General features: G+C 41.4%; 1 long non-coding RNA gene across 2 annotated transcripts; it reads left to right on the forward strand.

The window, feature by feature from the left end:
- The first annotated feature begins 244 nt into the window (after positions 1-244).
- Gm33988 lies at positions 245-14,167 on the forward strand. Of its 2 annotated transcripts, XR_376156.2 has the most exons (4): positions 245-615; positions 12,548-12,942; positions 13,733-13,792; positions 14,138-14,167. It is a non-coding gene; the product is annotated as a predicted gene, 33988 (long non-coding RNA). The 2 variants fall into 2 exon arrangements; XR_376155.2 differs by lacking the exon at positions 12,548-12,942.
- The last annotated feature ends 1,094 nt before the right edge of the window (positions 14,168-15,261 follow it).

A 15,261-nucleotide genomic window follows, 5' to 3' on the forward strand; every position in this document is an offset into this window, starting at 1 on the left:
AATGTATTCAACTGAACTTATCAATGGGAGAATCTTACTGAGGAGACTAAACAAAGATAAAGTTCTTGAAACTCTCTCCTGTCTATTCATTCTCAAGAGAATATACTAATAATTTTATTCTCCTGGCTATAATTCATTTCAATAGCTTTTATTATGTATGGAAATCATATTGTCCCTGTCATTCTCGCTCCCTGTAAGAACATTCTATGCTCAATCTGTTGCCACGCAACTACAGCTCCTTCCTTGGGAGCAGCGAACTCTGTGCGGCAAGGCTCAGTCTCAATCACGTGGCTTGGTTTAGCCAATTACATCGGAGCTTACATCTAGTTTAACTTCGTGGGTGAGAACTGGAAGGACTTCACAAGTGTTATCTCCATCTCTCTACTGTTTTATCTCTATCTGACGTGTGGCCCATCCCACACAGGGATGGCTACTCCTAACTCTGGATTGTGGAGTGACGAAGCCACACAGGGCAGAACAGAGCTACAGTCAAGCAACATAATAGAAGCTTCCTGACGGAGCAGAAGCTAACGTGGGAGTTCTGCCTGGAACTACAGTGCTACACAAAGGTGTGCACAATGCAGACAATGTACTACTTCCTGCCGGTGCAGAGAGGTGAGAAACTACGGTGGCACTGCCCAAAAGTGTGCACAATGCAGACAACGTACTATCTCCTGCCGGTACACAGGGGTGAGAAACAGGAGCTACAAGAGAGGTAGCAGTGAGCTTGTGTGATCAAGATAAATTTCAAACACACAGTACTCTACATGAAGTAAGGACACACCTCTCCCTGAAACAGTTTTTAGAGGTTCAATACAGTTGTTCTCCCAACTGGAATTTAAAAATAAAAGAGGATCTAGTAACCTGCTACAGGTTTAACAACCTGTCGCCTCACCACCTATGACTTTTTAACTAAGATCAGTGGCCAAATAGTGGGCCTTATATTTATTTGGTTCCGAAACCAAGCTGAAAAACATGCTGAATACCTCTGCTAAGGCATTTAAGGGGATGCTTGATTTTGGACTGTGGGTTTGAAATCAAATACTCTAATCGTATCTGTGCTAGCTCCCAACTATATCACACAATCACCTTTACAGTGTCCTTACAGTGTCTGAAGGCCAGGAATCCATCTGTAGCATTGATTGAAAACTTGCAAAACTACATTTGATGAACTCATAAGACCTGGTGGGTTCTATTGGAATTCAAGGATATTTATGGGCTGGGATAAATTAACATAGTTATGATCTGAGGGTTCCTATAAGACACAGACGTCCAAGGTTGAGTGTCCACACATTTCTAAGAGTATGAGTAGACCTGATCTTGAGCCTTGTTCTAATACTGGGTAATGTATTTACAAATATATATGTATATGTGTTTGTGTGTGTGTGTTTGTGTGTGTGTGTGCGTGTATGAAAAGTATAAGGCACAATAATTCATATATATATATATATATATATATATATATATATATATATATATATATATATAATGTATTCTGTGTTCCAAGGACAAACACAAGTTACACTTTAACATTTCCAGATTAGCTCTAACAACAGAGTACATTTTACAAGAACACAAAACAAAAACAAAAAACAATGGGGTAGGAAAGATAAATTTATAGATGTGAAAAGGACAAAAGAGGAAAGGATAGAAAGAAGGAGAAGGTGAGGGAGAAGTAGCAAGAAGAATGGATGCCAAAGATCGAGAAAAGTGGGCCGAGGAGATGGATGACTGCCAAGAAAATGAGACGTGAGCGTTTGATCACCAGCATCCACGTCGAGGAAGGTGAGCCTGATGGTTCTCAGGTGGTGGAGGTGGGGATAGGCAGATCTGCAAAGCTCACTGGCCACTGAGTTGGTAAGCTCCAGGTACAGGATTTCCAAACGTAAAGTAGCCAGCATTGTGGCACAGGCTTCAGGAGGCAGAGGCAAAGAAGACCTTTACTGGTTCAAGGACAGGCTGGTCTACACAGTAAAGTACAGGCAGTCCAGTATCTCAATCTCTCTGTCTCTCTCCCCTTCTCTCCTCTTGGCTCTCTCTCATCTGTCTCTCTGTCTCTGTGTCTCATTCTGTTTCTGTCTATCTACGTACACACATGTGACTGAGTGTGTTCTCTTTGCCTCTGTGTCCCATTCTCTTTCTCTCTGTGTCTTTATCCCCCCTCTACACACACACACAACACACACAGACTGAGAGAGAGAGAGAGAGAGAGAGAGAGAGAGAACAATTGAAAGACACACACGGTGACTGAGTGTATGACTGTCTCTCTCTCTCATTCTGTCTCTGTATCTCTGTCTCTCTCTTTCTCTATACACACACACACATGTGATTGAGGAAGACACCAAGCATCAACCTCTGGCCTCTCTCTCTCTCTCTCTCTCTCTCTCTCTCTCTCTCTCTCTCTCACACACACACACACACACACACACACACACACACACACAGACTGAGGGAGAGAGAGAGAGAGAGAACAATTGAAAGACACACACAGTGACTGAGTGTATGACTGTCTCTCTCTCTCATTCTGTCTCTGTATCTCTGTCTCTCTCTTTCTCTATACACACAAACACATGTGATTGAGGAAGACACCAAGCATCAACCTCTGGCCTCTCTCTCTCTCTCTCTCTCTCTCTCACACACACACACACACACACACACACACACACACATACACACTCTCTCACACACACAAATATAAAACTAAGACACAATATTTGAGGAGTGAGAGACCAGAGGGACACTACCAAGATGGAAAACAAAGATAAAAGGACAAAGGGTTTAAAACAGTTGACTGATTCTCAGTAGAGGAAACATCAGAGATGGGAAAGTCAGGGATGAAAAGTTAGGAGAGCATTGATGCTTTTGGTTTACTATTATCATTACATTTTGTCTTTTTAACTTTTTATTATTGTAAATGGATAGCACCAACAAGCCCAGCACTGCATACCATCCATCATTCTCAGGGTTATATTACATGTATAAATCTGCAACGGTATTGGATGGAAACGCACCCAAAAGGGAAAGCACACATAAAAGTCAAAGATAAGCTATAACTTGACAAAGTACACAAGCACCAGCTCTTCCAAATTATATACCCTTAGATTTCAAATGCCCACTTTAAATAAATTATGCCTGCCTTTCCTTCGTATTTCCAGGCTGGCTACGCAGAATGTTAACCTGGGAGGGAGGCATGTTATTTATTTGGAACAAAATCATTTGTATTGTAATCAAGTCATTGAGGGTGGCAGGATTCCTGTACCCCAAACATGAGCAGGCAGGGGTGATGGATCAGCCCCACAACAGAAAATTTCTTCGAACATCTCCATCGGGATACCCTCCTGCATCATCAGAAACGGCTCTCTTCTGTTCTTTGAAAATAAGCCACAAAAAGAGAGGATTGAACTGTCACTTCCTTTCGTGAAAGAAAGAAAGAAAAACAAAACAAAAGATTTCCTCGCCCAATCTGTGCTCGGTGTTTGCCTGGCCGTGGTTGAGCTAGTGTCTTCAGCACTGGGTAGGCGATACAGAACAGGCGGTTTGCCAGGTTCCGTCTAGGCCTCGTGAGCCTAAAGATTTACAGTTTTTAATCTCTTGTTCTGATGGGCATTCTAAATACCTGCTTCGTGTGATGTTTAATTTCTGCACAGCGGGCAGCAGTGTGTCCAGAAACAAGGATAAGCCACCCGTTTCTCTGTGTGATGGAGCACCTAAAACACAGCATCCTTTTACTGCATCATTCCCGTTGTCATCTCAGCATTGTCTTTTCCTTTAAAGATGGGGCTTCTGTTGATTTCCCCTGACCGTTGATAAGATACGTTTCTGATCTTTATTTCATTATATGTGTGTGCTTCTATATTTTGTGTGGTAGGCATGCACATCTGTGCACAGGCACATAGAGGCCAGAGGTCAATGTCAGGTATCTTTTTCTATCACTCGCCACCTTATTTTTATTTCCAGTTTTGAGACAGGGTCCCTCACTGAACCTTGTGAAAGCAGCTAAGATAGCAGGGCAGTAAGCCCCAGAGATCCTCCCATCTCCCTGTTCGAAGCATCAGAGTTACAGATACACGCCACCATGCTCACTTGGACATGCGTGCAGGAGTTCAAGTCCAGGCCCTTGTGCTTATACAGTAGCTCTCCTGACACAGCCATGTCAAGACCTATAATTGTCTACTATAATTCTCTGAAGTTCACATTCCTCCCTGAGAATGGGATACTCCACATCTGTATTCCTTTGGATATTTTTTGATCCAAGACCGACAAATCGCAGAAAAAACCTGAGGCTGATTTTCTTCCACAAAATGGTATGTGGTGACATCAAAAGAAGACAACTTCTTTTCTCCACAGGTAACGACGGCACAAACAGAAATTATTTTCAGTTATGGCTGACCACACATGAGCAAAGCATTCACTAATGTTTACACAATTGCAAGCTATATATTGATGCTCAAGAAAGACTTGGCCTTGGCAGAAGATTGCGTTCAGGTAGTGTAACCCCACTGGAAAAATGCAAAGCACGGTTTCTAAAATAGAAGGCTCAAGTGAGGCAAGCCAAACACTTGACCCCACAAGTCAATAAACCTACCTCACACAAACTCGCGCACACACCTCAAAGGAAAGGGGTGAAGCCAAAAATCTTCATATGTGAAAAAAAGAGTAAGCCAATGATAGAAAAGCCAGCCATTCAGCAGCAGGAAGATTTCTTTAGTTAAAAAAAAAAGTGGGTCAGTTAAGAAGTATTTATTCAGTGTGTGTACCTAGCCGGCCCCGTGTGAGATGCTTTCCACATGAAATATGTGCTTCTGCACACTGAAAGCTCTCTGGCAACACTTCTCCAAATTATACCATCCCAGCTTCCTCTAGGGTCACCTCTGGCCCTTCCTTACTTAGTTCACTTTCAAGACTAAATAAATATGTACACCAAGTCTGATACCGTAAGAATCTTTGCCAAAAGATGTACCAGCAACAGGCTGGACAAGTCTTAGGAAGTAAGGAGAAGAAATTTCCAAGAACAAAGAACTAAAAAGAAAAAACAAACAAGCAAACAAGAACCCTCTGTACCTCAGTCTTCTCTAAATTGCAGCTGTGAAGGATCACTCTGCAAATCCAATATGATAGTAATAGTGATAGTCAATAAATTTGGATAATGATTATTCATATTGATAATAATGTTAGTCCAAGCTTTTATATATATTGATCTCTTAGCACATGCCAGCATTATCAAAAATGCTTTCTGGTCCTGGAGTTCTCCTACCCATGTCTGCCCCACACTGAAATGTCTCCAATGGCTGTGCACAGGTCTCAGGATAGAATGGAAGTCCTAATGTAACACACTGAACCGTGTTTATTGTAGCCTTTCCTCTTTGCCTAATTGTCCAGTCTGTTGCTTTCCGCATGGCCAGCCATCAAGGACATCCTTTAATTTTTGTAGAACACTTGATCTGTCTCACCTTTGGACCTGTCCTATTTATTTTAAAGGTCTCAGCTCCCACAGTGCTCTCTGTAAGGAGCTTTCCTTAGATGGCCTGACACAACCTGGTGACTGGTTCCTCCTGTGCAGGCTGACATCATGACATAGTCTCCCACATCTACCCAGTTTCTGTCTGTGATATTCTGTGAGACTCCACATTCCATACAAACAGATACACTGAATGCTAAAGCTCACAGGTCATGCTCAGCAAATACAGAGTAATTGAATGGAAATGTCCCTCTTCCTTTGTACTGCAGAGAGTCAAGGTGTGGAATTGGTACTCTTGACTGTAAGAGATGGGAGGGCAACAAGAGGCCACGTGGCCTCCTGCATGTTCACGTCCAGTGACACTCATCAGCAACTGAATGTTTCCCCAGTTTGCAAGCATAGAGATCTCCGACACAAACTGTATAAAACGAGCCTTCGTGCAGAAAGAAATGATGGAATATTCACTTATATTCATGCACAAAATCAACCTTAGGTGTATTTATTTTGTGCACTGACCCTAGTACCCAGCATAGTGCATACATCAGAAATCTTTAAGTGGGGAGATAACCCTTGCACCCAGAGGAGAGTGGGTGTGAGCATATGCTGAAAATGTCTACAAGTTCCCTGGACCACTAAAACAGCTGCAGGGATTATTATGTAACTTCAGTTACAATCGTTTTAAAGTGGCTGTTGAACCTCAAGATTGAAGTTATCACAGACTTCCAGGTCTATATAGATTGAAGTCAGTGTCAGTAACATAAGCACAGGCTTCCACTCCTTCAAGGCCACATTAATTGAATTCAGTTTGTTAAATAAGCATATAGTACCTGCAGAGACATGTGGGCCTCACTGTGACATTTTGATATGTGCACATATATATTTCAAACAGAGCCAAATATATAAATATATTTTTTCTCATATATACGAAAAGTCACTTCATATATATACATATATATTTATATGTGGTATGTATGTATATATATATATATATACATACATATGAAAAGTCATCTTTCCTCCCTTTCATGCTCCTTCTCTTCCCCGATATGAACAATGAAATTTTATATGGCAGTGAATTAACAGAAGATACGTTTTAAAAATTTAAAAGATACCCATCTTCATTATCATCCATGATTAAATTATGCCTAGGCTATTGTTAGAGACGTTGCTAACTCTATACACATATACATATGCATACATATATGCCCATGTGCTAGTACACAACTCATGTATTTATAAGATGATGTCCATAGGTGTGTGCTCAAACGATTTCTTTTTAATCAAGGGTACTCAGTTGGAAGTACTTCAAATACGTTGCTTCAAACGGTACAAAGACTGAGTGGTTCCCCTTTTCTCTCCCATGTTTTGCATCCTGTCTCCCCACATTTTCAAAGCAGAAAATTTTCAACTCAGCTTGATGGTCCATTCACTTTTGTATGCTCTCCTGGAGCATCTTTCACTGAGGCTAAACTTCTACTGGCATAGGAGTCAATCCCAGGAATAAACGGCAAGCAGGGGGCCACCATAGGACAGTGGTGCGGTAACTCTGCTAGAGATAACTCTTAACAACTTGGTCAGCTCAAGAAAAACAAAAGAACAAACAACAACAGAAATACAAGCAATCCTGAAAGCGGTAAAATGTAAGCCATGACCTCCTGCCTGTATAACTGGCTAAAAATGTTAGAGTGAAAGGCAGAAAAATGTTACAAAGGAGAGATTCCTGTCACTGGTTTTAAAATCTTCTCCCTTCTCCTGGTGCCATGAGCTGTAATCAGGACCCTTAAGTGTCCACACAGCTTTAAGTGAGAGTGGGCCCAAGCATAGAACCCTCCATCTCCGACCGTGATATCATTAGGACCATTTGCCAGGTTTGCCCACACTTTATAATGCGTTTTTATAACAAGACGCCTCATAAAATTTCACAAGGCCAAGTCATCAATAAATAATGCCTTCCATTTTTCTTGGCTGGGGATTGAAAATGCTGAACCCATCAGTATACAAGGTTCTGAAGAGTTTACTGGAAATCCTAGTGAAGAAATAGTTGTCTTGAAGAAAGGGGGCATCCTCAAGGAGATGTTCAAGACTCTGCCCCTCTAAAGTTTGATGTAGTAATGATCTATTCAACCCCACATTTTTCTCTATGAGAACACCTCAGGATCCCGTTGGCCATTGTCCTCTTTAGTGGGAAATGAATGCTTATTGATCATAGGTATTGATCCAGTACTTTAGATTAAAAACAATAGTTTTCAAAGTCCACTCAGAAGAGTATGAGGACGAAAGGAAAACTGTAACTTGGGCTGGTAACGGGGTGATTGATCACGGCTGGCTCTGCTGCCTCGGAGTGAGTTACTGTGACACTGCTTATCTGGGTGTTGGAGTCAGCCCTCATTGACTGCATTGTATATGAATGATTGATGTGGCTTTGAATATTCTGTTGGACTCACTTTCAATCCATTTTCCATACCTGACTTACATAAAAGATGACTCCTACTGAATCCCCCATGAGAGATTCTCCAATTAAGGCTTTCAGAAATCTCTGCTGATTTTGCTTACCTGATAAGGCCAAGCCTTGCTTTGTTTACAGTCATGGAGCTAAAGTTGAACGTGGCTCCTTTGAACAGACAGATACAGAAGACACGAGAAGCTGTAACATTTGGACTTTATATCCTGACCCAGCTTACTAAATATTTATTCATATTATTCATATCATTATAACTAAGTCAAATATATATATTTTAACATTTGCAAGGGATTAGATTCAAGCCCATAGAAATGGCAGTGGCCATACAGTGACACACTGCCTTCTCCATCGGAGTCTGGGACAGGAATCCATGATCTGTCCACAGAAGAACGGAGTCTGACTGGAAAAGGGCGGCTGTTTTCATCTAGCTTGTCTTCCCAGTTAGTGGATTTCATACAATGGTCCATCATTAGGGATCATTACCATTGTTAACGAGGAAGGATAAAGCTCATGCCTCCATCTTTCTTAGATGTAATAAGTCTTATGGAACAAGAGTACCCTAAAGGCCCTTGGCTTCTAAGATGATTAAACTGTGTTCAGATGGCAGCCTGTAACCCATTTCTGGGCATAGTATCAAAGTGAGCTCCATAGGTGTGGGCTAAGGCAGTATACTATTCCTGCCTCCTGCCTCAGGTTTCACGCAAGAGTCGTTAGCATGTATTATCCTCAAGGAACAGATTGCCTTTTACCAAAATCCTATGCATTTTGGCACTTGGTGAGTGTCTTAGATGGCATTAACTGTAAAACATTTCTTTTTACATAATTATGGCTTTGTTTTGAGTGTGTGCTAAGATGGTTGTAAAAGTTTTAAATGTGAAGGCTTCAGGAAGAAGGGGGAAATCTCTGAGGAAAAAAAAAAAAACGAAAGCCTATTGTTCACAATTAAAGTTCAAATTTTCCTGACAGGCTTTCAAACTGGGGAAAAAATGAAAATGCTACATGGTTATTTTAATAATTGTTTCCCAAATGATAGCATTATTGAAAATGTATAGAAAATACAAGTCGTGGTAATTGCTCAACACCTGCAGAATTAGAGCTATTGTTTTCCTGGTGTATTTATGTAGCAATAGGACAATCTTTGTCAATAACCAATGATGATGGATGCGGGAGACCCAGTGCTCGTTCTAATAACGAGGAAGCTTCCTGGGGCTCAGCAAGGTCTTTGCCTCAGGCATTTACACAGATTCCCAAACCCACTGGCCTTGCCACGAATGTGTTAATTGACACGCTTGTATAAATTTTAGTAAAGCCATAATATTTTTGCATGGCAACTATTAAAAATATTTTTTTCTCTTAATTTCACCAGGGAAGCTGAGACTCTGAATTTTTCCCCGTTGCAGGAGGGAATAATTTAGATTTTCTTCCATCCCTGTCAGAAGTTGAACAGACGAACAAAACAGATTCTTCAGAGACAATTTTACACAGAGTTACATCCATCCAATTCAATTATAAATTAAATTGACTAACGAACCATAGCTCATTATGGGAATCAATTACTCAGAACTGTCTTTGGACCAAAAATGTGGAAAATAAAAAATAATGGTCATACTTCAATATACCAGATTGTCAACGTTTGAGAGCTCTGTTTTTCTCTAGCTTGGCATAGTCCAACGCCAAGAAGAAATGATAATCATTTGTACTGTTCCTAGAGATGTTACCATTTTATGAAGACTAGTCAATGCTTGAGTTTTGGTCTCTTTGGGCTGTGTACCTCAGGCTTTTCTGAGGTGACAGGCCAGCCCTAGAGTCATGGAATCTTGTGGGGATCATTCAGATCAACGTATGCAAATGTGTTGCTAAAAGGAACTGCGCTTTAGCCTCTGGTGCCGCCCAAGCAAAATGAGTCAAAAGATCTGGGGAGGGCACAACAGAAGCATTTTACTAGTAAGGCAATTTTAATCGTGGGGTGGGGGAGGTCACAGCTCTACAGAATATCTCCCATCTAATTGTTCGATAAAAATAAATCCATGGCAATCCAGCCACTAAAGCAACGGCATCCCGAAGTGTTTTTCTTATTGTACCCGTGTCTCAGGAATTCTCCATGTGTTTAAACAAGGAGAAGATGGGAGCAAAACTGTCCCCGTTTTTGTCATGCCTACTGTTACCTGACTTTATTAGCAGCATCAGGAAGTACTTTGAACACATATGAGTAGAGGGAGCATGTATAGACAAAAATGTAGGGACAGGTCATTCCTCAGTACGGAAGTCTGTCATAAATACACCTGTCATGACAAGATGGTCAAAGAACTATACCAAGACATTTGTTTGGGGACAGAATTACGGAAAATGCCCTAAATTTGCTTCCTCCTTCTACTTCCTGCTCACTTGATCATGGACAATAACAAGGGTGAGTGATTCTTCCTGAGGGCTCTAAAGAGTAGAGGGAGCTTTCGACAATGCCTAGGCAGGTTAGTCTCCCTCAGGGAAGCGAAAGGGATCTATTCAGGAGAAGCCGTACTGCACATGAAAACAGGTTATTCCACACAAACACATAACACAATAGCATTTTCCTGGAAGCTCGGATATTAAAAACACCCATTTCTCAGAGTGAACCGAATCTTGTTTTTTTTTTTTTCCCTGTAAAATGTAATTGTTTTAAAACATCAAACAAAAAGAAAAGCCACTTGGAAATTTTCAGACATGGTTTTGGCTCATGCAGTGCTTGGCTCCCTGTTTATCATTAGAAAAGAAATAACTATACAACCCATGTGGTGAGCAGAAAAGGAAGATGAAGAGATGGTCCTGTAACTAAAAAAATATCTAAGTATCTATAAAAGATATCTTCTAAAAATTGTTTCAATAAGTTGGAGCATAGTTCGATAACAAAAAGTCCTGGTTCCAGAACCAAAGTTCAAAGATGCTATAATGTATCCTGGACTGAATAATTCAGAGGGGAGGATGGGTGGCTGACCAGGTGGTACCGGGAGGATGGAGGGATGGCCAGGTGGTACCAGTCTGTAATTTTAACTACTTGGGACATTAGCATGGGATGATCACAAGTTCAATGTCTTTGGGAGTGACAGACTGGGTTAAGGCTAGCCTGCCAAAAGTCATGAGCCTTTAAATAAAAAGTAAAACAGGGCTGAGGATATAGCGCCGTGGTGCAGTAATTGCCTAGTCTGCATGAAGCCCTAGGTGCAATCCACAGTACATTAAGTCAATATAACCCTAACGACAACAAAAGAAAGCAAAGGGTGGACTGGCTGGGTTCAGCCCTAAGGGAACTCAAATCACCCACTGTTTTCATGGGTTTCTCTACGTTGGCGATGTTAACTCTGCCATCACTGTCTAGTAGACACTGGGTAAGCTAGCCTCCTGAAGCTTCAGTCCCCCGCTCCTTAAAATAGGAAACGTAATGCTAGCATCAAGGTGATGCCTGCAGAATACTTAGCACAAGGCCTGCCATACAGTGAGACTCAGTTCAGCTAACTGTCATCCCTGGCATGCATGACTGTTCTTTTTACCATCTCAGAATACACAGTAGCACAATTTCACGTCCAAAGGGAAAGAGGGGGCATTTCTTTTTACCCCATTCTTGGGTATTCAGAGTATATCATGCCCCGTTTTCCAAATCGTCAATTTGGGAATTGAGTACCCCTTACAGCTTTTTATAAGTGTTGAAGGAGGTGCCCTGGGTCCAAGCTGAACAGCGGATTCTGTGGGGGCACAGAGCTCAGCTGTCTTCCTTGGTCCCCACATTCTACAAACCCCTCCATTGCTATCCTCCTCTTGGCCACACCCCAAAGCCAAGCAGTGCTCAGGGACTACCCTCTAAGTATAGGCTGTCACAGAAGATGACTAATTGAATGGTACCTGCCCAGTGGGCTGTAGCACTCGGGCGTGGGAACGCGGATGAGCGTTTTTTGAGAATTTGTTAGATTTTTGGAAGGTATGCTCCTTCAAGGCCTCACACACAGCCTAAGTGCCCTGCCTGAATGGTCTGCTTTTGAGTCCTCACTGAGCAGAATCTTATCTCAAGTGAATACCTCTCTCTTCACTCCCTTGTGTAGCAAGAGGTAAAAAACATCTAAGTTAGAGAGACTGAAATCGGACTTGCATTATGCTGCAGGGGTTCTTGGCAAAGCCTTCTGCTGTTTGAATTTTAACCAATTAGAAGAGCCAGCCTTCTTTTATTTCAGAACTGTATTAAAAGATATCACATTCAAAGGCTGGACATGTCTGCAATTAATTACTGGTGTCCGGCCAAAGGTCTACCATTAGCTATTGCCATGACAACCTTTAGAAGGCCTTGGCCCACCTGTTGCAAGATAGAAACAGCATTAGGCAGTTGGTTCCTGCACTTGGGCCTCCCCCTGGCCTATGGGGAATTCGTACTAATTAGAATTAGTTGTCCTTCTGTAGTCCAGTTCCTGACACAAATTGCATTCTGTAGCTTTTTGTTCCACTTGAGTTCACAGACAAAATAGCCCATGCCATGTTTGAAACGAAGCAAGGCAATATAAAATGATTTTGTGTAATTGGCTAATATACTTTAACATTTTAACTAATATTTTCAGTGTCGGTTTTTTTGGAAGGCACTTACTTAAGTTCTTCTCTTTGTTCTCCAGAGCTGTTTATGATCATGCATGAGGTAATTTTAATATGACCTGTTAGGGTGTCATTAGCCCATTGTCCAGCTCAACTGCCTATAGAAGGAATGAGCAACCTTTCCAAATGATGGTCTGAAATGGCCCTGTGGTGATGGCGAAGAGACTGACAAACAACAGTGGAAACAAAAGGACACTTTCTCACATCTCACTAAAGAAAAACTTTATTGAAAACAGGAGACCGTGGAAGAAGAACCGCAACAAAATAGAAAAGCGAGCAACTGAAATGATCAGGCTCTGAGCATGCGTGGCTTTGCCCAGAAGCAGGAGCAGTAGACTGAGCACCAGCAGGGTGCAGCCACCAGACCCACAAAAGCTACAGGGGAGAGAGAGAAACTCTCTGCAGCATTCCCCAGGTGGGGTTAGCGCTTAAGATTTGCTCTCAGAGTGACACTTGGCTTGAAGAGAAGCTCTGCTGTCCCTTAGACTACATCATGCTTTGTAAAGGGGACCAAAAGGATCTTGTGAAGTAATGTGATCAAAGAAGGGAGGCCATGTGATCTTTAGAACCTCTCAGTGGAGTCAGTTTCTAGGAAGGAAGAGAGAGAGGGAGGGAGGGAGGGAGGGAGGGAGGGAGGGAGGGAGGAAGGAAGGAAGGAAGGAAGGAAGGAAGGAAGGAAGGAAGAAAGAAAGAAAGAAAGAAAGAAAGAAAGAAAGAAAGAAAGAAAGAGAAAGAGAGAAAGAAAGAAAGAAAGAAAGAAAGAAAGAAAGAAAGAAAGAAAGGGAAAGAGAGAGAGAGAGAGAGAAAGAAAGAAAGAAAGAAAGAAAGAAAGAAAGAAAGAAAGAAAGAAAGAGAGAAAGAAAGAAAGAAAAAACAAACCTCCAAGGTACAAGAGAAAGCTCACAGAGGACAGAGCACCTAAACTCTTCACAGGGATAAAGGAGTCTGAAGTGCTAGTTTTCCAAGTGCTGTAAACAAGCCTCCATCCTTCCACTGCCCACTGCTTCCCAAATTGAGTGGGTGAGTTTCCAAGATGCCAGAAGACAAACAGGCTCATATTTTTGCTGAATTTCTTTCTATTCACTGGTGTATCTAATCCAAGTCTCTTAGGCTTCCTACAAAACAAGTGAGATATAGTTTTACTTTTATTAAAAGCGACCCGGTAAGAGCTGAGTGTTCCTTTCACAAATGATGTGTTCTTACAGGAGGACGATGGTTGCAAAACTACAATTTGCTTGCTCACAAAGAAGGAGAAGTGCGCAAATGTAAGTGGTTTTAAAATAAAATCTATACCCATCCTAAACCCATTCTCTGAAGTTCCGTATCAACCTTGTATTGTTCGGGATGGGACGAAGGCCAAGAAGGGAGCTTTCTCTTCCTTTCTCAGACTTCAAATCTGAATTCTGAAATGATAAGAGGTACTTTAAAATTCTTAAAATAGATGGATTTAGGAATGTCTGAGCCAAGGTAGAGCCTAGTTACTCATAGATAAGCCGGAGCTGCCTTCGTGAGTGTATCAAATGTAAAAATGTATAAAATGTGCAAAATGTACAAAACAAAATCCAAGAAAAATTTAACTGAAAACTACCTACCTTTTCAATCTTTTATAGGCCTACTTAGAAAGAGCAAGAACAACAACAACAACAACAAAAAATATTCCTTAAAAAAAAAGAGAATCTTCCAGATAAAAATGCCAATGAAATTATCAAGGATCAGACCTCAACGAGTTTTCTCTGTGTTGGGCAATTTGAAGTTTTTTGTTTGTTTGTTTTGTTTTGTTTTGTTTTAATTCCCTTTTGCTTTGAACCAAAGGGACAGGAAGAAAAAACTTTCTAGGGCGTCTATAACAATATCAGTAATAATAACAGAAGTGATTTCTAACCTCAGAACAATACTAACCCCATCCCATCTCCAGCTGAATGGGTCGGAACAGCTGACTGACTTGGCAGCATGAACCGAGTGCTCCACAGTAAACCCCTTTGGCTTTCTAGAGTATCGGGGACCCCTGACAGACCCTGATTCTAACACTCTTATGCGTAGAGCATCTCCATTCAGCTGAGGGTTCCGTGGAGACCTCAGAGCTACTCCAATTTGCCCATGGCACTGATTTAAATATCAAACCATACTAACATCAAGATGTATACAAGGGCTGGAGAGATGGCTCCGTGCCTACAAGAACCTGATGCTCTTCTAGAGGACCGGAGTTGTTTTTCCAGCAGGCTCCAGGGAATCTGGTGCCCTCTTTAGGCATCCACCGGTACTGCATGCAAGTGAAGCACATACATTTATGTAGGCAAAACATTCATACACACAAAACAAAGCTTTAAAAATATTATGAGGGCCTACATCTTGTAGCAAAAACTTCACATTTGCCTGCCTCCACTTCCTGGTATGAAAGGGGTATATCTACTATGTTAATACTTAATGATAGTGCATGTTCAACTCTAAGCTTAAATCTTTTCTGGTCAAGTGTTAATTTCTCCAATGTTAACGCTTCCTACCCAGGGCTTCTTGATCTCCCTATGACTAGTCTGTGAGATGTGGAAATAATTTTTACTAAAACGGGCCAAATAAGATCTAAAGAAAAACATTGTAGTCTAATGTTCCAGACTCTTCTATTTATGAGCTTGTCTCTAAAGTATGTTACCAATCTGAGAGCCTGGGGATACTATAGACATGCCCCACCCCAAACCTACCAACATGCCTGGCACACAGTAGTTCCTGATAACTGTTT

This window comes from Mus musculus, chromosome 3 (genome assembly GCF_000001635.26).
Source record: "Mus musculus strain C57BL/6J chromosome 3, GRCm38.p6 C57BL/6J".
NCBI lineage: Eukaryota > Metazoa > Chordata > Mammalia > Rodentia > Muridae > Mus > Mus musculus.